Genomic DNA, 23697 nt, shown 5'->3' with positions numbered 1-23697 from the left:
CATTCAATTTAGAAGAGTGAATATCGAAGTTAACAACACATGGACCGTATCATATTCGCCATTATTGTGTAATTCACATTCAAAACTCATATCAATGTTGAGTATTGCAGTTTGGTGTAATCGATAAAATACGTTTGTAATTACGTCACCAAAGGAAGCAACATGGCGGTTATTGGTCTTGAACGATACGGTCGATATGTAAACTGCAATAAAGCGCTTTGTAGGATATTTACTTTTGCAATTCATGAACGTTTTCCGACTGTTGTGCGTCTCGCAGTTAATTTGGAGAGTGTATTTCAACCCAGAGAATACAGTACAGCCAGTGGAAACACCGCCAGCAACAAAATTAACATTAACGAGTTCTATTCGGAAATACCTTGATATTATACCTGGAATGCATTGTCGAAGAAATAGTTGCACAGAAAGCAAGGCCAACCAATAGATTAACATCCAGGTGTGTTATCAACTAATGCATGAGGACGAATTTACACAATCCACCCGAAAAAGGACGATTGTTTCTACCTTCGGTTGCTATTGATTAATGTACGCGGTTCAACTTTATTTGAGTCATTGGGTACTGTGAATGGTACGGTGTGTGCAAATTTTGGAAAAGTAAGACAGCAATTACAATTGCTGGAACATTTTAATCACTGGAATAAAAATGAAGTTCGCACACTTTTCGCTATAAACATTTCGACAAATCAGCCTTCAAATCCGCGTCAATTATGGGATACGAACAAAAATGACATTGCCGAATACATTTTACATCGTCTTCGCTAAAAATTAGAAATGGGTCAATTCCGGTGGTTCGATATCAATTCCATCTGTCGTTTATTAATTCACGAAAGATGAACTCATTACGAATGTTCGGACATTGGCCAAATTATTGTAACTACGATTCCTTAAGTGCACGCGCAATGTTAGCTGCCAAAATACCGATGCTGTTGACTTAAACTGGAAGATTCAAAGTCAAATTCCGAGAGACTTGCGCTCATACAAATCGATCGATCGTCTTGACAATGACGCCGTGAATTATCCAGTGAAATTTCTGAATTCTTTGGAGAGGCTTGGTATCCCACCGCATCATTTGCGTCTCAAAGTTGGATCTGTTGTTATTATGTTCCGCAATCTGCGCTATCAAATAGAAGGGGGCAGAATGCTTGATTCAAGAATTTCTTTGAGTTCTAACGATTTGCCATTTCAATTCAAGCGTATTCCGTTTCGAGTGAAAATTGCGTTCGAGATGACAATCAACAGGACACAAGGATAATCGCATAGTGTGTGGCATAAGTTTGGAAATGCTATGTTTTGCACACGGTTAGATATACATGGCGTGCTAAGAAGTTGGAAAACCATATTTTCTGGACATCGGAACAAAAACCAAAAAATGTTGTCAAAACACATAATTTCACGCAGGACAACGGCTGCGGGGTCAAAGAGCACTTCAATGAAACGGATAATTTGCGGTCACGTAAAACGCTTCGATTCAGTATTTACTTTGGATTCACTTTCATTTACTTAGAGAAGTTCAACTAAATAATACTTAATTTTTGTAATCGAAATGAATTAATTACTTTTGTGAAATGAAATATAATTTTTCCTTTTCAAATATAAAACAAATTTTTTTTTTTTTTATCCTTTAATCACCAAACGAAATGTTACATAAAACGAAGCAATTTGGTGGCGAAACGGAGATCGCCGGGTTTGCTAGTTTTTAATATTTTTGATCAATAATACGAGTATGTCATTAACTTCTTTCTAAATAAAAAATTTCTATACGCAAAAAGTACCTCTATGAAGTGTTGTCAAATATGCACAACACTTGAAAATTTTTAGTGGTAATTTTTGCGTGGCCACGAGTGTAGTTCATCGAATCAAGAGACACCGGCTGCGCTGGCTGTTGTCCAGATGTAAGAGAACACTCCTGCTTTGAAGTTTTTCGACCCGGTGGGTGGAAGAGGAAAACCTCCACTACTTTGGAGAGATCAGGTGGAGAAGGCATCTCGAATAAGCGGCAACTAGCGAAAAAAACGACTGGCGCGCTGTTGTTAACTCGGCAATAACCACATAAGCGGTGTCTACGTCAATAAAGAAAAAGAAGATACATACAAGGTGCGATCCAAAGTAATCAGGATTTAAAGAAACAAAAAAAAACAGCATAAATGTTTTTTCGGCAAAATCAATTTATTTTATTCAAAATAGTCTCATTCTGTTTCAATACAGCTGTTTGCAGGGTCCAAAAGCATGTCGACCGAGGGTTTTAGCTGGTTGGCCGGTATGGTCGCCAGTATGCCGATGCAAGCATTTTGAATAGCCTCTACGTCTGCATAACGCATTCCTTTCATTGGCAAATGCATTTTTCCGAAACAAAGTCGCACAATGCCATACCAGGGTGAATTGAATGAATGAAATTTGGTCAAATAATCGGTCACAAGCATCGATTCGAATGTTGGATTCTGAGCAATTTTTGGTCGTCAGTCAATTTGTGTGGAACAAACTGTGCACACACCTTTCATAAGCCCAATGTTCGAAGATGTTCAATTCCATTCCCATGAATTTCAATGATGATTTCGGCTGATTTTTGATGAATTCACGCACAGTTTTAATGGAATTTCCGGTGATCACGTATTTTGATTTGCCCACAGCTTGATCGTCATTTATGTCCTCACAACCACTTTGAAAACGTTGAAACCACTCGTGCACTCTGCTACGGGATAGGCAATCATCGCCATAAACTTGTTTCATCAATCGAAACGTTTCGGTAAAAGTTTTATCAAAATGTTTCAAATATGAACTCTTTCATGAAACGAATTAAGTTTGGTTACACATTTCTACTGACCAACCAAATTCCTCTGACATGCATGCAAATATTGGGTAGTCGTAAAAGTCTTTTCGAATTTTGTCAATAGAAGTCATTCTAGTAATATACATTGTATTATACCATATAGCGTTGAAAAGGTGAGATTATATGCTTCATTTAACAAAAAATAATTAAATTTGGGGAAGTTGAAAAAAGTGACAGCTGTTCAAAAATGAGTGAAAATAATTAAAAAATTCGCTTTATTTTGAAATTTTTGTATCAAATACTGTAACATTTCGCGTAGCACAACAATGATTAGCTCGCTACCGTTTTGGAATTCTCAGTGTGAAAGATTCAACTCGCTCTGGTCGACCTATCGTTGAAAAAATCACATAAGCAGCCACGACATCGCTAAGAAACTTAACATTCATCATCAAATGGTTTTAAACCATTTAAAAAAGGCTGGCTACAAAAATAAGCTCGATGTTTGGGTACCACATGAATTGTCTGTGAAAAATGCGTTCACCATATAACCCTGACCTTGAACCATTGGATTAAAGCAAAGTTGGCTTCAAGAGAAGCCAGTGAAAATTACTTGTCGCAGTTTTTCGCCACGAAACCACAAAAATTTTACACTGATGGAATAATGTCTATTCACATGAGCTATGAACGTTCTGAAACATCCCACATCGCATCACGTCACGTCACAACACCTCATCACACAACAGTTCACAACATACACCACTACACACACACGCATCAAACACAGTCCTTAACAACGCTCATTACTACAGCACAACAACCACACGATTATCAACGAGACGACTCGTAATCAGCTAATATTCACCACCCAAACTATCAAAAGGGATTGATCCGACCGGGATCGGTCTCTTACCGTTTTCATCCGCGAGTTCGCCAACAGTGTCCAACAGAAGACTTTCTTTAAATACAATATATATACAATAAATTAATATTATATAGTGAAATATTATAGTGAAATAAATATTTTATAACGAGTGTAAAAATCAATGCGTTTTATTTTCCATCTCATAGGTATACTATAGCAAGTAAGTATACTAGTGGCATACGTTAACAATGTCTCTAGCGGAAAAATTGCTAAAAATGGTCGACCAAAATGGTACGTATTTGTAAAATAAATTTAATTTTGATTAGAATTACGCAAAGACTTTTTCGACTACCCAATATATAGTAAGTACAAGCGACCTGGTACGTGCTTCGTTACGTATAAAGTGAAATAGAACAACAAATCTTCCGACTCTGGAACAGGCAACCTAAAGTTGGCCAAGTGAAAAACATGATTCCTTCAAATTACTCACAAATTCACAAATGATAATCGCACAGGATATTGTAATCGTTTGAATTGAAATGGCGTATCAGTTGGAATAATAGGGATACGCTGTATTAAACAAACTTCTCATTTTGATCTAGCAGTTAAGATCGTAGCTTCAATCAAATTTGGCAATAACTTTTTTCATTGCCAATCTGGTGCGATAACACAGATCGGATGCGGATGAAGAATTCCCAATAATATAATCAAAGAACAAACTTTCAGATTCAAGCAATGCGGTGGCACACCAGCCGGTTCCAATAAATTTAAAATTCAGTTAGATAATTCATTGCCTCATCTTGATTCATAACACAGTCAATTGATTTACATATACCAAAAAATAAGATGACATTGTACTTATTTTGAAAATTCTTTATTTATTCTTCCAAATCAATTTCATCCCTTTCAAAGTAATCCCCTCCCGATGCAATGCACTTATGCCAACGAATATTCCAATCTTCGAAACACTGGTTGTGGTCACTTTCCGGGATGGCCTTCAGTTCCGTCTTCGCTGCGGCTTGAATCTCCTCTATCGTATAAAAACGGTGTCCCCGGAGCGGTCTTTTGAGCTTGGTGAACAGCCAGAAGTCGCACGGCGGCAGATCAGGTGAATACGGTGGTTGCGGAACGATATGGGTTGAGTTTTTGGCGAAATGATCACGAATTACGAGGGCAGTATGGAATGGTGCATTATCGTGGTGTAAAAACCAAGAATTGTCTTTCCACAATTCCGGCCTTTTTAGGCGGATAGCGTTACGCAAACGACGCATAACGTTCAAATAATATTCTTTGTTGATTGTTTGACCGGTTGGCAGGAATTCATAATGCACAACACGACGATAATCGAAGAAAACAGTCGTAACATTTCTAGAACGCTTCGGCTGGGATGTCCGCGAGTACCCTAGTCACGGCCCTCTGGGTGTCCGTAATCGACTCAAAATGGTTTCCTTTGACCACCGATTTTGTTTTAGGAAACAAAAAAAAGTCACAGGGTGACATGTCGGGCGAATAAGGCGGCTGTTGCAACACGGCGAACCCTTTAGAGGCCAATTACTGGGACACGCTGAGGGCGGTGTGGCACGGCGCGTTGTCGTGATGAAGAATCCAGTTACGAGCGATGTCTGGGCGCACCTTGTTGACTCGTTTTCGCAATCTTTCGAGTACTTGGCAATAGTAGACTAGATTCACAGTTTTCCCTGGTGGAACGAATTCTTTGTGGACGATTCCACGGCTATCAAAAACGGCAATAATCATCGTTTTCCCCTTTGACTTGCTTATGCGAGCTTTTTTCGGGCGGGGGGCGCGCGGAGACAACCATTGTGAGCTTGGGCACGACTAAGAGCACTATCACCATACACTCTTACAGTTTTAGCGTCCGTTTCCGAAGCTGTTTCGCCCAATCTGGGGCAAAATTTTTTCGCGACGCGTTGCTCTTGATTTCGTTTTTCCATTTTCGTGAAGAGCACTACAACCACACGTCTACTCAACTTGACGCAGCAGGCGAACTAAACAAGCTAGAGCGATGGTACATACATCAATGGAAATGGGAGGGATGCCAGAAAAAGAGAAAGGGATTTTTAAGGTCACAGGTTTACCACAAGTGCGGCAATAAAATCAGTCTCATTACTTAATTGTCAAACCTCGTAGATGCATCATGAATCCCAATGTGCATCATCCTGCAACAATCGCAGAGTTGACATGCTTCACGATATGTTTGGTACAAGTGACCGTCGACTATTCTTAATTCTAGAAATAATTTTGAGCCATCGACTTTAATTAATAACAATCGCAAATAAACACACTCAACATTGTTCGGATGTACTGTATATATTCTCCCAATTGCATCTGTTTGGAAAATGTCATTTCTGTTCATCGACTGGTGTTCCTTGCTTACGTCTTTGAAATTTGTTTCTAAGCCACATATGGAATGTGCACTACTGAGGTACGTCAGAATATAACAAATTTATCGCAAATGTATCAGTTTCGCATAATTTGAAAAAAGAGATAAAAGTAGTATGGTAGTTGTTTTGCTAATTCCAATACATTTACTTCATTAAAACAAACGGGTTGGCCGTTCTCAAAATGCACAGCCAAATGAACAACCACAAGATGTTCTTCGTGCATTGGAATTCGTAAATACTATAATCAATATGACTGTTGTAATTAAAAGCAGCACGCATCATTTCTGCCTAAACAGCACAACGTAGTAGTCATCGCCGTGCAAGATTCAGTAAAGGTACAGAGTCAACAATTATATTTCGTGCATTACATTCACACTGCGGTGTATTAGCCTAAATGACATAAATTATATAACATAATTTGACAGCACAATCTCCACCTTAAAAAAGTATCAATTTGACACAAAATTATCCATTAATATTTATTGAATCAATTTGTTCCAAAAAAATGTGCTAAATGAAAAGAACCGCTCGACCGTCCAAACTTTACATAAACCATTTACTAAATAGTACGAACAAAGCCTATAGATTTGGATTGGATAGGTGAGCCTGTTTTTAAGTTATAAAGTTACAACGAAAAATGGCATTAATTTGTATATACATTATATATAAATAAACACTGTTATGTTTACTTATTACTAGTTGATAATTTGTTTAGATACAGATTATATTATTTGCTTAGGTTTGTTTACATACCTATATATTATTTGCTTAGACACATTTGCTTTGTTTTAAGATACCGTTATTGTGGTATTCAAACTCAAGGTTGTTTTGATGTTTGTTACTACGAGTATTATAAGGCATACGTTCCTTAACGCATAATCAGTACATGAAGATGACCAACATTCTTAACGTAGCGTCTTCCCTAAACCAATTAATAAACCAGTTATCGACTACAAACATAAAATAAGCATTCATTAATCATTAAGCATCATTAGCCATTAGGGAATTCCATAAAGAGTCAAAAACATGTAAAACAAATTTGCATTAACAAGTTCTGTACTACTTACAAGCAAAAACCTACGTTGACGGTATTATATCAGACAACCCCAGTCTCTCATTACAGACTATCTCGAGTGATCAAAGCACCCCATTCAGCCGGGTTCTCTACAGAGAAAATTACATCAAATCATACCGTAATAATAAAAAACATAAAATGGGAACACTTATAAGACGCAAACTTTCTTGAATTTGAAAAATCCAGTACTTCAAAAACCCCAGGGACTTAAAAGAATGCAATAACAGATTAAATCTCATAAACAATTAAGTTCATATCTGCAATATCAGGTATAACCAAATACCAAATACCATACTCGCGAAAAATGATTCAAGCAAAAATCCTCATTCCTAGAACAGATTGGAAATTAATATCTCTTTATGGGTAAACTTCGTCCCTAACTACTGAAAAAGTTCGGATCACTTCAGAAGAGAATGATATATTAAGCCGATTTGCATCACTTTCCAAAGAGCTAAGGATAGGCGCTTACATGTTTAAATTTTCCCAAAACCTTAAAGAATAAACAAGTAAGGAAGGGCTAAGTTCGGGTGCAACCGAACATTTAATACTCTTGCAACTTGCAACAATCAAATCCACGGAAATAGTTTTAGGTGCAAAACCAATCATATAGAGAAAAGTCAACTGGATGTTCGAAAATCAGTAATATAGGGGCTAGTCCAAGTTTTCGCTCAATCTATTTTATGCACAAAGATACACTGTTATGAATAAAACACGCTCTCTTATTATACCCTGAGAAATCGTCGGAGACCCTACAAAGTATATATATAAATGATCTGTATGTCGAGCTGAGTTGATTTAGCCATGTCCGTCTGTCTGTCCGTCTGTCTGTCTGTATATATACGAACTAGTCCCTCAGTTTTTAAGATATCGTTTTGAAATTTTGCAACGTCATTTTCTCTTCAAGAAGCTGCTCATTTGTCGGAACGGCCGATATCGGACCACTATAACATATAGCTGCCATACAAACTGAACGATCGGAATCAAATGCTTGTAAAGAAAACTTTCACATTTGACAAGATATATTCACGAAATTTGGTATATATCATTTTCTAAGAAAACACTGTAATCTCCGAAGAAATTGTTCAGATCGGTTAATTATAGCATATAGCTGCCATACAAACTGAACGATCGGAATCAAGTTCGTGTATGCACAACTTTCACATGTGACACGATATATTAACAAAATTTGGTATATGTTATTTTCTAAGGCAACAATATAATCTCCGAAGAAATTGTTCAGATCGGTTAACTGTAGCTTATAGCTGCCATAGAAACTGAACGATCGGAATCAAGTTCTTGTATGCACAACTTTCACATTTGACAAGATATATTAACGAAATTTGGTATATGTTATTTTCTAATGCAACAATATAATATCCGAAGAAACTGTTCAGATCGGTTAACTATAGCATGTAGCTGTCATACAAACTGAACGATCGGAATTAAATGCTTGTATGGAAAACTTTCACATTTGACAATATATATTCACGAAATTTGGTATATATTATTTTCTAAAGCAACAATGTAATCTCCGAAGAAATTGATCGGATCGGTTAACTATAGCATATAGCTTCCATACAAACTGAACACATACATAGTTACTAACAGAAATGCACCTGTGAAGGGTATTTAGCTTCGGTGCAACCGAAGTTAACGTTGTTTCTTGTTTTCATTGAGATAACTCACATATAGGTCGATATATGCGGTAAAAAGTCACCCCGAAGTTCGAAAATCTTTACGTTAAGTATATGCGGGCTAAGGGAAGTATTGGTCTGATTCCACCTATTTTTGACATACAGAAATTTCATTATAAGAAAAGGATTATCCCTTAATTTCAGTTATATATATCATACATTGACCCACATTTTCGATCGAAAGTACAGTGATCCAAATATTCGGTACATAGGACCTTGAACAGTTAAAACAATTACATATTTGTGCAAAGTTTAATCCCGTTGTATGAATTTCTTCTTGATTTGTGTATTTTAAATTGAACGAATGAAGTGAAATATAAAAGTGTGTTATATGGGAAGCTTGCTCGTAAAAGGAATGCCCCATATAAATTTTGTCGAAATCAGTTGGACGGTACCCGAGATATGAGATTTCATCAAATAGTGGGCGGTGCTACACCCATCGTCCGAGTCTTACCCCGGTTTCTATAAAGCCTTGTCACACTATCTCGGCGACAAAATTTTACGTTTCTGGTGCATTTAGTTATTGATTTATCGCGCTTTTAGTAGTTTTGAACAGTACCGTTATATGGGGAATGAGCGGGTTTTCCTCTGATTTTATACGTTTTCACACTAGTTTTTGTAATATTCGTGCTGGGAGAACTTGGTTGTTATAGCTTTAGTGGTTTAGGAGATATACACATTATACTTTTTAGGGGGCGGAGTTGCGCCCACTGAAAAAAAAAGGTGCGTGGAGTCCCTACGCGAATTACGATATTATATGTATGTAATTTATCGGAAATTACATATCTTTCGTTTGAATGAAAAACTCCGGCTAATTTACCGTACTGTGCGGCTTGCCGTCCAGTTTATTAATTATAATTTTATTCTTTATAAAAATTTTATTTGCTAAATTTTTATGTTAATATTAAGGAGTCAAATTTTCATGAAATTTTTTGTAGGTTATTTCCAAGGAAATTTCATGACGGGATTGAAAATAATGAACAGTTAAAAAGAAATCATCCTAATATGCTTATGGGCCATTCCATAAATTGGCGATATGGTTTTGTACCCGTGGTTCTCCGATCTTGACGAAACTTTAGAATATCATAATATAGACCAAAATAAGAATATCTGTAAACTTTTTAGTGGTCAAAGTTGCTCCATTGTTTTTTGGCGCGCAATTCAAATTGAGATCAAACAAAAAAATGACAATTTCTTTTATTTTTTAACGACCTCAAACTTGAGTGAAAAAAATTTTGCAGTTATCCAATTTATGTAAAAAAATCTCAGCTTTCTGATAAAAATATTTTCAAAATCCAAGAAAGTTTTTTTTCAAAAATCCAAAAATCCCATTTTTTGGGCTTTTCCCCCATTTTTTTTTTCAGAATTGACTATTTCATTCGATTCCTTCTTCAATTTAATAAGAATCAGTGTTGAAAAATATGGGACTCTGATCCCATGAACAGCGGCAAAAATTCAAAGTTGTCGCTCAAAATCAAAAAAAAAAAAAACAACTTTTTCCAAAAATCCCATTTTTTGTGCTTTTCCACCAACTTTTTTCAAAATTGACTTTCCCATTCGTTTCCTCGTTAAATTTTACATTAGAACCAGTGTTCAAAAGTATGGGACTCTGATCCCATGAACAGCAAAAAAAATGCAAGGTTTTCGCCACACATCTTTTAGGCATAAATGAAATTTAATTACTAATATGTGAATCATTTATTCCATTCTCGGCTCGTTTTAATACATCAAGTAGCTTGTTTTTATAACCGTGGACCTGTTCCTCTTTAATTTGCCTGTTGACAATTTCCCATAAGTTTTTAATCGGATTCATGTCACGAAACTGGTCGGACCATCTTATAACATAAACTTATTATTCCAAAAATCAATCCTTCACAACTTCCAGGATGTGCCTGGGGTCATTGACATGTTGAAACTGCCAATCAGGCAGCATTTTTTGGATAGCGTGAGGAAACATTTGGGTTGGCAGTATATTTTTATATTGGAACCCATCCATGTTCCCTTCTATTCTGTAAATTGGTCTTACACCCTGACCAGAAAAGCATTGCCACACCATTATATTACCCTACCATGCTTTACTGCACCCTGCAAATATCGACACTCTAAATGCTTCATGTTGATCTTCGTATACCTGTCATTTCATCTAAGTTCTGCAAATTAAATTTGGACTCATCTGAAAACAATATCGGCTTCCATTGCTCTTCAGACCAATTTATATGCAGTTTCGCAAATTCCAAAGGTGCTAACCGATTTTTTTGGAAACATAAGATTTTTTTACTGCACGGAAGCTAAAAAGAACAACATCAACGGCGCGCCGTTGTATAGTACGCGTACTCTCTCTCTTAGTTGAGAGCTATCTACAACATTGTTTGTTGATATCTGGGGATATTTTATAAGCTCGCGCACTATTCGCAAGTCATACTTTACCGAATTGACTCTGGGACGTCCTCCAATATTAAGTTTTTTAACGGTTCCTTCAGCTTTGTTCTTGCGTAAAATAGCAAAAACAGTTGTTTTCCCCAGAGAATAATTTTTTTAAAGCTTCTTTTCCACACATTTTTAGTGAATTTGCTTACAATTAATAATTTAAGTTCAGTTGAATGTGCTTTGTTTGTTTTTTTATCAAAAATAATTTTTTAGTAGCATTATTCGGGACAACTTTAAATATTTCACAACACACTCGTTATCATTAAAATAAACAACTCGAATAAGTGTGATCTACGATTTATAATAATTATAATTATTGTAAGTACCTGCAAAATTCTTTTCCCGCCACATAACGGTAAATTAATTCAATGGAAGTGGTTATTTCGATATCCAAAGTGTTAGTCCAATGAGTTATGTCGCACAAATTTTTTACTTTTTTCCCTTCTGTTATAATTTGTAAATTTTACATAAAAGTTAAAAAATATTACTGCATTGTTTCTTAATATAGAATATGTGATCTATCTTTTGCAAAAAAAATTATTCTTCTAATGCATCTATGTAAAAAGTTATGACGGAACATGTGTGAGACTCGAGTTAGTCCAATGAGTTTTGTCCGACACTGTATATAAGTTTGTATGGAAGCTATATATTGAAGTGGTCCGTTTTCGGGTCCAAAATTTCAGATCGATATTTCAAAATCTTAGGGGACTAGATTGAGTATATACAGACCAACGGGAAGAGAGACGGACATGGCCAAATCGACTCAGATAATCATGCTAATCATGGCCAACACAACCTTACCGCTTCAGGCAAACGCCAAATTCTTCGCCGCTTGTAAGCTTATTTTGTCCAAAGTTATAATTTGTGAAAATATCCCGGTCGTTTGATTAAGATTATTAATAATAGTACAGTAAAAAATTTAATTGCACGTAATTATGCTTTTACGCGGTTTTGATCAAACACTATTTAAAATATATCAATATTTTTTAAAGATTTTATTCCATTCCAAACTTTTTTGTTATACATTCCTTTTTCCAGTTATTTTTTGCGAAATATGACACATCACAAATTTATGAGGAACCCACTTTTTATGGATACTAGCAAGAGTATAGTACTGGTCGAAGAAATTGTAAATGGCACAAATTTAAGTTATTGATCACTTTATTTTTTACACAGTTTATGCTGCAATAAATCTAAATGTAAAAACAGAATTAGGTAAATTACTAACTTTTGTTTAATTTCACTCAATTAAAACTTCTCTCTTTTGAAATTGAAATCGCATAATTTTTTCTTAAAATTACTCGTGATCACTAACTTATGCTTAGAACGTGTTGTTTTGAAACCTTTACACGGAATGAATGAAAATACTATAATACAAATAAACAAGAGATAAGTTCGGGCATAATCGAGCATTTCATACTCTTGCAGCTTGCAAGGATTAAAGCCTACTTCCTTTTTCTTCTTAATTGGCGTAGACACCGCTTACGCGATTATAGCCGAGTTAACAACAGTGCGCCAGTCGTTTCTTCTTTTCGCTACGTAGCGCCAATTGGATATTCCAAACGAAGCCAGGTCCTTCCAACGGAGTGGAGGTCTTCCTCTTCCTCTGCTTCCCCCGGCGGGTACTGCGTCGAATACTTTCAGAGCTGGAGTGTTTTCGTCCATCCGGACAACATGACCTAGCCAGCGTAGCCGCTGTCTTTTAATTCGCTGAACTATGTCAATGTCGTCATATATCTCGTACAGCTCATCGTTCCATCGAATGCGATATTCCCCGTGGCCAATGCGCAAAGGACCATAAATCTTTCGCAGAACCCTTCTCTCGAAAACTCGCAACGTCGACTCATCGGTTGCTGTCATCGTCCAAGCCTCTGCACCATATAGCAGGACGGGAATTATGAGCGACTTATAGAGTTTGGTCGAGAGAGGACTTTACTTCTCAATTGCCTTCTTAATCCAAAGTAACAGGTGCTACTTCAAGCGTTATCTTGCGTTGCATGTCCAGGCTGACATTGTTGTTGGTGTTTATTTTGGATCCTAAATAGACGAACTTATCTACAACTTCAAAGTTATGACTGTCAACAGTGACGTGATAGCCTCGTCGCAACTGCGACGACTGTTTGTTTGATGACAGGAGATATTTCGCCTTACCCTCGTTCACTGCCAGACCCATTTGCTTTGCTTCCTTGTCCAGTCTGGAGAGAGCAGACCTGCTCGATAAAGTTCTGCAGCTCGAATTATTTTCTCCAGCAGCAGATTGAAAAAGTCGCAAGATAGGGAGTCGCCTTGTCTGAAACCTCGTTTGGTATCGAACGGCTCGGAGAGGTCCTTCCCGATCCTGGCGGAGCTTTTTGGTGTTGCTCAATGTCAGTTTACACAGCCGTATTAGTTTTGCGGGGATACCAAATTCAGACATCGCGGCATAAAGGCAGCTCTTATTCGTTCTGTCGAATGCAACTTTAAAATCGATGAAGCGGTGGTGTGTGTCGATTCTCCTTTCACGGGTCTTTCCCAAGATTTGGCGCATGGTGAATATCTAGTCGGTTGATGATTTGCCAGGTCTAAAGCCACACTGATAAGGTCCAATCAGTTTGTTGACGGTGGGCTTTAATCTTTTACACAATACGCTCGATAGAACCTTATACCACGGTAATTGCTATTCGAGCTTCTTCATTTTCGTACTATTTTCTCCAGAAGCAGGTTAAAGAAGTCGCACGATAGAGAGTCGCCTTTTCTGAAACCTCGTTTGGTATCGAACGGCTCGGAGAAGTCCTTCCCGATCCTGACGGAGCTTTCAGTGTTGCTCAACGTCAGGTTACGCAGCCGTATTAGTTTTACGGGGATACCAAATTCAGAAATCGCGGCATAAAGGCAGCTCCTTTTCGCGCTGTCGTAAGCAGCTTTGAAATCGACGATAAGGTGATATGTGCCGATTCTTCTTTCACGGGTCTTTTCCAAGATGATGGTGAATATCTGGTCGGTTGTTGATTTTCCAAGTCTAAAGCCACACTGATAAGGTCCAATCAGTTTGTTGACGGTGGGCTTTAATCTTTCACACGGCTCGGCCTGCAATCCGTCGGCCCCTGCCGCTTTGTTGTTCTGCAGGCGGGTAATTGCTATTCGAACTTCTTCATGGTCGGGTAATGGACCGTCTGCTCCATCGTCATCGATTGGGGAACCGGGTTCTCCTTCTCCTGGTGTTGTGCGTTCACTGCCAATCACCACCACCATTGGGGGTTCTACAAGAGTATGCTCCGGTCTTGAAACCTTATGTAAGCCGCCGCATTTTTTCGTAGAATTTTCGAGCATTACCCCTGTCGGAGGGCTTATCAATCTCTTCGTACTCACGCATTCCGGCCTCTTTCTTTTTCTGTCTGCAAATGCGTCTCGCTTCCCTCTTAAACTCTCGGTATCTATCCCATCCCGCACGTGTAGTGGTCGATCGTAACGTTGCGAGGTAGGCAACCTGTTTTCTCACCGCTGCGACATGGCATTCGTCGTCGTACCAGCTGTTCTTTTGCACTTTCCGAAAACCAATGGTTTTGGTTGCAGCTGTACGTAAGGAGTTTGAAATGCTGTCCCACAGACGAGTGCTCTCAGAGAGCAAGAGTGCAAGCCGAGTAGCAAATCGTTCGGTTGTCTGCTGTGATTGCAGCTTCTCGACGTCGAACCTTCCTTGTGTTTGTTGACATGCGTTTTTTGCTGCACAGATGCGGGTGCGAATCTTAGCTGCAACAAGATAGTGATCCGAGTCGATGTTAGGACCTCGGAGCGCATCATCATCTAAAACACTGGAGACGTATCTTCCGTCTATCACAACATGATCGATCTGCATGGTGGCTTTTCGATCCGGAGACTGCCAGGTAGCTTGATGTATCTTCTTGTGCTAGAATCTAGTACCACAGATAATCATATTTCGGGCCCTGGCGAAGTCAATCAGCCTCAACCCATTTGGGGATGTTTCGTCGTGGAGGCTGAATTTACCGACCGTAGTGCCAAATATACCTTCTTTGCCCACCCTGGCGTTAAAGTCGCCAAGCACGATTTTGACATCGTGGCGGGGGCAGCCTTCATAAGTGCGCTCCAAGCACTCATAAAAGACATCTTTGGTCACATCGTCCTTCTCTTCCGTCGGGGCGTGGGCGCAAATCAGCGATATGTTGAAGAACATCGCTTTGATGCGGATTGTGGCTAGACGTTCATTCACCGGAGTGAATGATAGTACTCGGCGACGGAGTCTCTTTCCCACCACGAATCCAACACCAAACTTGCGCTCCTTTATATGGCCACTTTAGTAAATGTCACAATGACCTACTCGTCTCTGTCCTTGTCCCGTCCATCGCATTTCTTGGACGGGGGTGACGTCAGCCTTTATTTTAGCGATCAGACAACTTTCCTCACTTGCGTGAACTTCTACACATGACTCCATCCTCCTACTTCCTTGGCTTCAAGTAAAAAGGACGTGTTAGTTATATAGGGTCTAGGCGAGATTTCACCCTTTTTTATTAATTTTAGGCACAAATATGCACCGTAATGAAAAAACACTCCAACCGGAAGTTCGACAAACATTATTTTTGGTATATGGGGACTAAGCACACAGACATACTACTATCGGGAAAGGATTTTCTCTGAATTTCAATTATAAATCTGACATATTGACCAATATTTTCGGTAAAAAGTCAACGATAGGTAATGGGGTCCAAATATTCGGTACCTAGGGATTTAAAAAATTTGGTGGATTTGGAAAATTTTTAGCGATAATGCTCCAAAAGCACTATTCGTGCAAAGTTTTATCCCGGCTTATTAATTGCTTCTTGAGTTTTACACTTGAAAGGAAAGAATCAGTTGGAAATTAAGTTATGTTTGATGGGAAGTAGGCGTGGCTATAGTCCGTTTTCGCCCATTTTCATACTGTAACATAAAAATGCCACTCACAAATTTGGTTGAAATCCGTACGGTGGCTGTCGTGAACCATATGTGTTTTCACCTAAACGTGGGTGGTGTCACGTCCATCGTCCAATTTTAAACCCGACCCCATTAAAGTCTATTATACCATCTCGCGGGTGAAACTTAATGCCTCTGGTGTATTTAGTTATTGATTTAAATATAACGTTTTAAATAGTTTTTAACGGCATCGTTATATAGGAAGTGAGCAGAGTTATCATCTTATTTCATCCATTTTCACACTGTCGGGAGGAGTTCTTGTACTATTTGTGCTAGGTGAATTTGGTCGTTGTAGTGGTTTAAGAGATATATCCATTGAACTTATTAAAGAGCGGGCTGTGCCCACTTTTTCAAAATTTTTTCCCCACAGTTGCCCCAGTGCCCAAATCAGTTCTATATCTTAATTTAGTTCTTAGTTATGGCACTTAATAGTCCGATTACGGCCATTTACGAACCCAGTTTTTTTGCCAAAGATCACGCATACGAAATTTCATAAGATGTCTCAATTTTTACTTAAAATACAAATAGTATGACGAGGAAAGACGAAGGGGTCGTGCCGCTAATTTTTGGATGGCAACTTTTGTGTTCTGGTTCGTTATCATAATATGCTTGTGTACCGCATGCAGAAATCTAATGAAACGAATATATGATACTATGATTTTTTAAAAAATATTAATTTTAAAACTATTTTATGATATTTATTTTACTTCGAAACCGGAAAAGTTAAATCAACCAAACTTCCAGATAAGAATTCACTTAAGGCACTATAAAAATGGGCAAAATCAGATAAATACGCTTACTCTTCATATAACGGTTATGTCGAAAACTACTTAAAGTGCGGTAACTCTCTGAATATATGCTCTATAACTGGTATTCATAACCAAAATGGTGAGTGTGAGGTTTTTAGGATCAGCTGTAAAATTGGGTAATGGCCATGGCAACACCCTCCTTTTGGCAAAATCTTATATCTCAAGAAGTACCCAACCAATTTTTTGATCCGTGGGAATTTTATGTGTGAAATCAACGTTCCCAAAGTATAAGGTTATCCTTATGACTCCAAGTTATATAAAAACTTTCCACTTAAAATTTTTAACGTATACTTTTTCATTACTAATTTAGAATGTTAACTTTACGAAATCATCCACTGTGAATAAATTGGTCCAATTTATGACTTTTGACTAACCCATTCGTCGCAAAAGATTAGGAAGTTAGAGTTCAGCATAAAGTTGTGCGAAACTTTATTACCCTTGCAACCAGTTGCCAGAGAGTATTATTTTTACCTAACGGTTGTGCGTATTAGCTAAAACTAATCGAGATAGATATAGGGTTATATATAGTATATAAATGATCAGGGTGACGAGAAAAGTTGAAATCCGGTTAACTGTCTTGCTGTCTTGGTATGCCTTAGTACACAAAAAAATCGAGCTCGTAGATGGGCGTAATCGGACCACTGCCACGCCCACAAATCGCCATTAACCGCAAACCTATAAAGTGCCATAGCTAAAAACTAAATTAAGATATAAAACTGTAATTATGTACAGGGGATCACAGTAGCAAGGGGCACCTGTGGATACAATTTTTTTTTAAGTGGGAGTGGCCACGCCTCCTAATATGTTTAATGTGCATATCTTCTACACCACTAAAGCTACAACAACTAAACTCGTCCAACACGAATATTACGAGAACTACCACCGATAGTGTGGAATCAGATGCAAACCCCGCTCACTCCTCAAATAACGGCACTGTTCAGACCTACTAAAAGTCCGATGAATCAATAACTAAATGCTCCAGAAACGTGGAAATTTGCCGACGGGATAGTATGACAAGGCTTTATAGGAGTTGCGGTAAAAATCGGAAGATGGGTGTAGCACCGCCGACTTTTTGGTGAAATCCCGTATCTCGGGACCTGACCAACAGATTTCGATAAAATTCAGAACTCGACATTCTTTTCAGATTTATATGTAAGGTTGTGGAAATGAGCGAAATAGGACAATAACCACGCCTAGGACGATTTTGAATTCCACTTGACTTTTTTACTTTCCTGTACACAAATCAAGAAATAATTAATATAATAGGATTAAACTTTGCACAAATAATGCCTTAAGTAGATGCCACCTTATGACAAAAAATGGTTCAAATGCAACCAAAACCGAATATGTGAACCCCAGTACTTATAGTGGACTTTTGATCGAAAATATCGGTCAATGTGGGAGATATTCAATAGAAATTCAGGCAGAATTCTTTTCATGCATATGTATCCAAAATGGGTGGAATCGGGTCAATACTTCCCTGACCATATACCTATTATAAAGATTTTCGAACATCCTGGTGTCTCTTTAATGCTATCTGATCTGTAACTTTATGGCTTGTTTTTACCCATGCATTTTTATCATTATTTGATGCGCATTGCATGTAAATGCATGGGTATGTTTATGTACATATGTTTGTATGTATGTATATTATTATATAAATAGATATTTATATTTAGTAGAATATCGGTTTTGCTGTTAAAAAAGCATGATCAATGATATTTGAACATATTGCCGAAAGAAAGAAATTATTAATTAAAACAAAAAAAAACTTTAACTTCGGTTGCACCGAAGCTAAATACCCTTCACAGGTGCATTTCTCTTAGTAACTATGTGTTCATTTTGTATGAAAGCTATATGCTATAGTAATTCGTTCTGAACAATTTTTCTGGAGGTTATATTGTTACCTTAAGCAGTAATCCATGCCAAATATCTTGAAGATACCACGTCAAATGCGAATGTTTTCCATACAAATCCTTGATTATGATCGTTCGGTTTGTATAGCAGCTATATGCTATAGTAATCCGATCTGAGCAATTTCTTCTGATATTACATTATTTCTATAAACAACAACTCATACCAAATTTCGTGAAGATATATCGTCAAATGAGGAAGTTTCCCATGCAAGCATTTGATTCCGATCATTCAGTTTGTATGGCAGCTATATGCTATAGTAATCCGATCTGAACAATTTCTTCGGAGATTACATTGTTGTCTTAGAAAATAATCTGTACCAAATTTCGTGAAGATACATTGTCAAATGTGAAAGTTTTCCATACAAGCCCTTGATTCCGATCGTTCAGTTTATATGGCAGCTATATGTTATAATGGTCCGATATCGGCAGTTCCGGCAAATGAGCAGCTTCTTGAGAGAAAATGACGTTTGCAAAATTTCAAAACGATATCTTACAAACTGAGGGACTTCTTCTTCTTCTTAATTGGCGTAGACACCGCTTACGCGATTATAGCCGAGTTAACAACAGCGCGCCAGTCGTTTCTTCGTTTCGCTGCGTAGCGCCAATTGGATATTCCAAGCGCAGCCAGGTCCTTCTGTGGAGTGGAGGTCTTCCTCTTCCTCTGCTTCCCCCGGCGGGTACAGCGTCGAATACTTTCAGAGCTGGAGTGTTTCCGTCCATTCGGACAACATGACCTAGCCAGCGTAACCGCTGTCTTTTAATTCGCTGAACTATGTCAATGTCGTCATATATCTCGTACAGCTCATCTTTCCATCGAATGCGATATTCCCCGTGGCCAATGCGCAAAGGACCATAAATCTTTCGCAGAACTTTTCTCTCGAAAACTCGTTGTTGACATCGTCCAAGCCTCTGCACCATATAGCAGGACGGGAATTATGAGTGACTTATAGAGTTTGGTTTTTGTTTGTCGAGAGAGGACTTTGCTTCTCAATTGAAACTGAGGGACTATTCGTATATATACAGGCAGACGGACAGACAGACGGACATGGCTAAATCGACTCAGCTCGACATACTGATCATTTATATATATACTTTATAGGGTCTCCGACTCTTCCTTCTTCGTGATACAAACTTCGTGACAAACGTCATATACCCTGTTCAGGGTATAAAACTCAGTGGACGGTATATGATATGTATGTATATGATATTTCTTTCCCTTTTCTTATTTGTATATCTTTGTACACTCTTCTGTACTGACTCCGTTCTTTGGTGATGGTTGTACTTGTTTTGTTTGTCGGCGGACATCCCATCCTTTTCTTCATCTTGGCTTTTGGGTTCAGTTCTGCACCTTCTGCTGTCATTCCTACATCGTCACCGGCTTTAATTTCAACGTTTTTATTTGGCTCTTCGTCAGGTAGATCAGAGTCCAATGTTGAATTAGCAATCTTTATAAAATCTTGATTCTGCATTTTTGCAGCTTCAAGAGCTATATTTTTTGACTCCTTTTCATGGTTTGCAAAATGTTTTCTTTTTTTGATAAGATTAAGATTTGGCTCAACTAAAACACCTTTCCGCTTTTTCGGCAATTGTGTTGATTTATGCAAAACTTGAATTTCCTCTTCCTTCTCATACGCATCAGCATCATCTTCCAAAACGTGGTCGACTTCTTTAGCTTCGTGCTCATCTTCAATCGATTTAACCTGGACTTCACTTTCCCACATTTCTTCAAAATGTAAGCCTGCGGGAAGAGATAGAAGACAAGGTACCAATTGAGTTGGGTTTTCCTCAGTTATTGTAGGTTCATGTTTTGTTTCTTCAATTTTATTTTCCTTTCTATCTTCCTCTATTACTTCTGTTGCTTCTTCCTCATCAGAAGATAGAGGGCGTAATCGAACTGTTATAAGCTTTTCGTCTTCAATTTTTTGCACTGCATTAGTTAGTTTCGTCGCAGTTATAGATAATTTGGGTATCATGAACAGAATTCGCTGATTGTTATACTTTTTCTTAAGTAGACTCCATGCAGTTTTATAATTTTTTTACGAAATTTGAAAATGCTGTATTACTCCTGCAGCTTCGCCTTTTAAGCATTGACGAAGACGCAGAATTTTTTCTGTGTTCGGCAGCTGCTCGTTGTCATGTACCATAACTTGGAACACGTTGTAAAAGTTGACCCATTCTTTAATATCGCCATAAAATGTTGGAATTTTTATTTTTTCTAAATCCAAGTTAGGGCGATAAGAAACTTTAGGCTCTTATGTTTTAAATGTTGAAGCTCTTCGTAATATTCGTCATATATTTTTTCGAATATGTCTTCAATTTCTACATTAAAATCCAATTTGCTTTTTAGATTTTGTATGTCAATGAATAAAAAGTCTAAGCCCTTTATTTGATCGTTGTGGATCATTAATTCTATGCTTAGATCTTCCATTTACAATGCTTATCTTTAGTGCATTGATTGCCTCTTCGATTTAATCACAGTGTTATTGTATATATTCTTCTTGAAGTAATCTTCTTCTCCTTTGCCATCTGCTATTAGCTTTTCGTAGTTGGTAACGAATTCTTTTTGGTGCTTTTCAAGAATTTTAATGTTTTCTTCAATTTTTGTTTTCTTTAATGTTTTTCCTAAAACAGTGTTGGACGTGTACAACACTTTTTCGGCTTAATCTGTCTGGGCATCCAGAATTTTTTTTCTGTTTATACCCATTTCAAGAATTTTTTCTCAATACTTCTCCTACTTATTGGTGGACTGCTTGATTTTCTCGAAAGAAATCGTTGGAGGAATTTGATTTGGTCGCCCAGAGTTCCTTGCTGTGCCTCGATTCACAGCCGCTGAATATTTCTTGGATATCAGTTAGATCTCTGCGTTTAGTCTCTGTAAAACGGCTTATGTGATCAGTTTAATGTGTGGGAAATTACACCCGTCTTACATTTATTATTATACTCTCGCAACAAAGTTGCTAAGGAGAGTATTATAGTTTTGTTCACATAACGGTTGTTTGTAAGTCCTAAAACTTAGAGAATCAGATATAGAGTTATAGAGTCCGTGCAAGCTGTAACTTGAGTAAAAATTGAGATATCATGATGAAAATTGGCTCCATAGGAAGGTTAAGTTCGAAGATGGGCAAAATCGGCCCACTGCCACGTCCACAAAATGGCGGAAACCGAAAACCTATAAAGTGTCATAACTAAGCCATAAATAAAGATATTAAAGTGAAATTTGGCACAAAGGATCGCATTAGGGAGGGGCATATTTAGACGCAATTTTTTTGGAAAAGTGGGCGTGGCCCCGCCCCCTACTAAGTTTTTTGTACATATCTCGGAAACTACTATAGCTATGTCAACCAAACTCTACAGAGTCGTTTTCTTCAGACATTTCCATATACAGTTCAAAAATGAAAGAAATCGGATAATATCCACGCTTAACGTTGAAAATCACTGAAAGTGCGTTAACCGACTAACAAAAAACGTCAGAAACACTAAATTTTACGGAAGAAATGGCAGAAGGAAGCTGCACCCAGGCTCTTTTTAAAAATTGAAAATGGGCGTTGCCTCGTCGACTTATGGACCAAAAACCATATCTTAGGAACTACTTCACCGATTTCAATGAAATTCGGTATATAATATTTTCTTAACACCCTGATGACATGTACGAAATATGGGTGAAATCGGTTCACAACCACACCTTCTTCCAATATAACGCTATTTTGAATTCCATCTGATGCCTTCTCTGTATAATATATACATTAGGAACCAATGATGATAACGGAATAAGACTTTACACAAATACGGTATTTGAAAAATATGTAAATGACTGATAATGAAATCTCGATTATCACTTTATCGTGCGAGAGTATAAAATGTTCGGTGACACCCGAACTTAGTCCTTCCTTACTTGTTTTTATTTAGTCAATATGCGGGAATATATACCCGTCGTACAATTTAATTTTGCCTGTATTTATATTAATAACAGGGCTTACTGTATTTTATTTGCCTGTGTTTTTTATAATATTAGGGCTTTTTTAAATTTGACTGAGCTATGTTTTTTTTAGGCTCGATAGGACCAAAAATGTTGATTTGTAAGATCAAACATTGACCTCAAAAAAGAATTTGTCATTCCTTACCACTGGTGGGAGGAAATGAAACGTCTTATATTAAGTAAGAAATCTTTCATTCTAATTTTTATTTGACATTTTCATTGCTTATATACTATTTTAGAAAACTATCTTAAATAACTAAATATATGTGTATGTGTATATGTTTGTATGTATTGCACACTACATGGGGTCCCTGCCAGCCAAGAGCGGTTAAAAAACTAGTGAAACATTGACCTCAAAAAAGAATTAGGCATTCCTTACCACTGGTGGGGGGAAGTGAAACGTCTTATATCAAGTTAGAAATCTTTCATTCTATTTTTTATTTGACATTTTCATTGCTTATATACTATTTTAGAATTTTAAATAACTAAATATATGTGTATGTGTATATGTTTGTATGTATTGCACACTACATGGGGTCCCTGCCAACCACGGCTAACCATTTTTCTCAAATATTTCAATACACTACACATTTTTTCTCTATGCACTAACACCAACGCACATTTTCGGGTTATTATACCCTGAACAGGGTATATTAAATTTGTCCCAGAAGGAAGGGTCGGAGACCCCATAAAGTATATATATAGAGCTGAGTAGATTTAACCATGTCCGTCTGTCTGTCCGTCTGTCTGTCTATATACGAACTAGTCCCTCAGTTTTTAAGATATCGTTAAAAATTTTGCAAATTT

Source organism: Bactrocera tryoni, unplaced genomic scaffold, assembly GCF_016617805.1.
Source record: "Bactrocera tryoni isolate S06 unplaced genomic scaffold, CSIRO_BtryS06_freeze2 scaffold_207, whole genome shotgun sequence".
Lineage (NCBI taxonomy): Eukaryota > Metazoa > Arthropoda > Insecta > Diptera > Tephritidae > Bactrocera > Bactrocera tryoni.
This window is presented reverse-complemented; position numbering follows the sequence as displayed.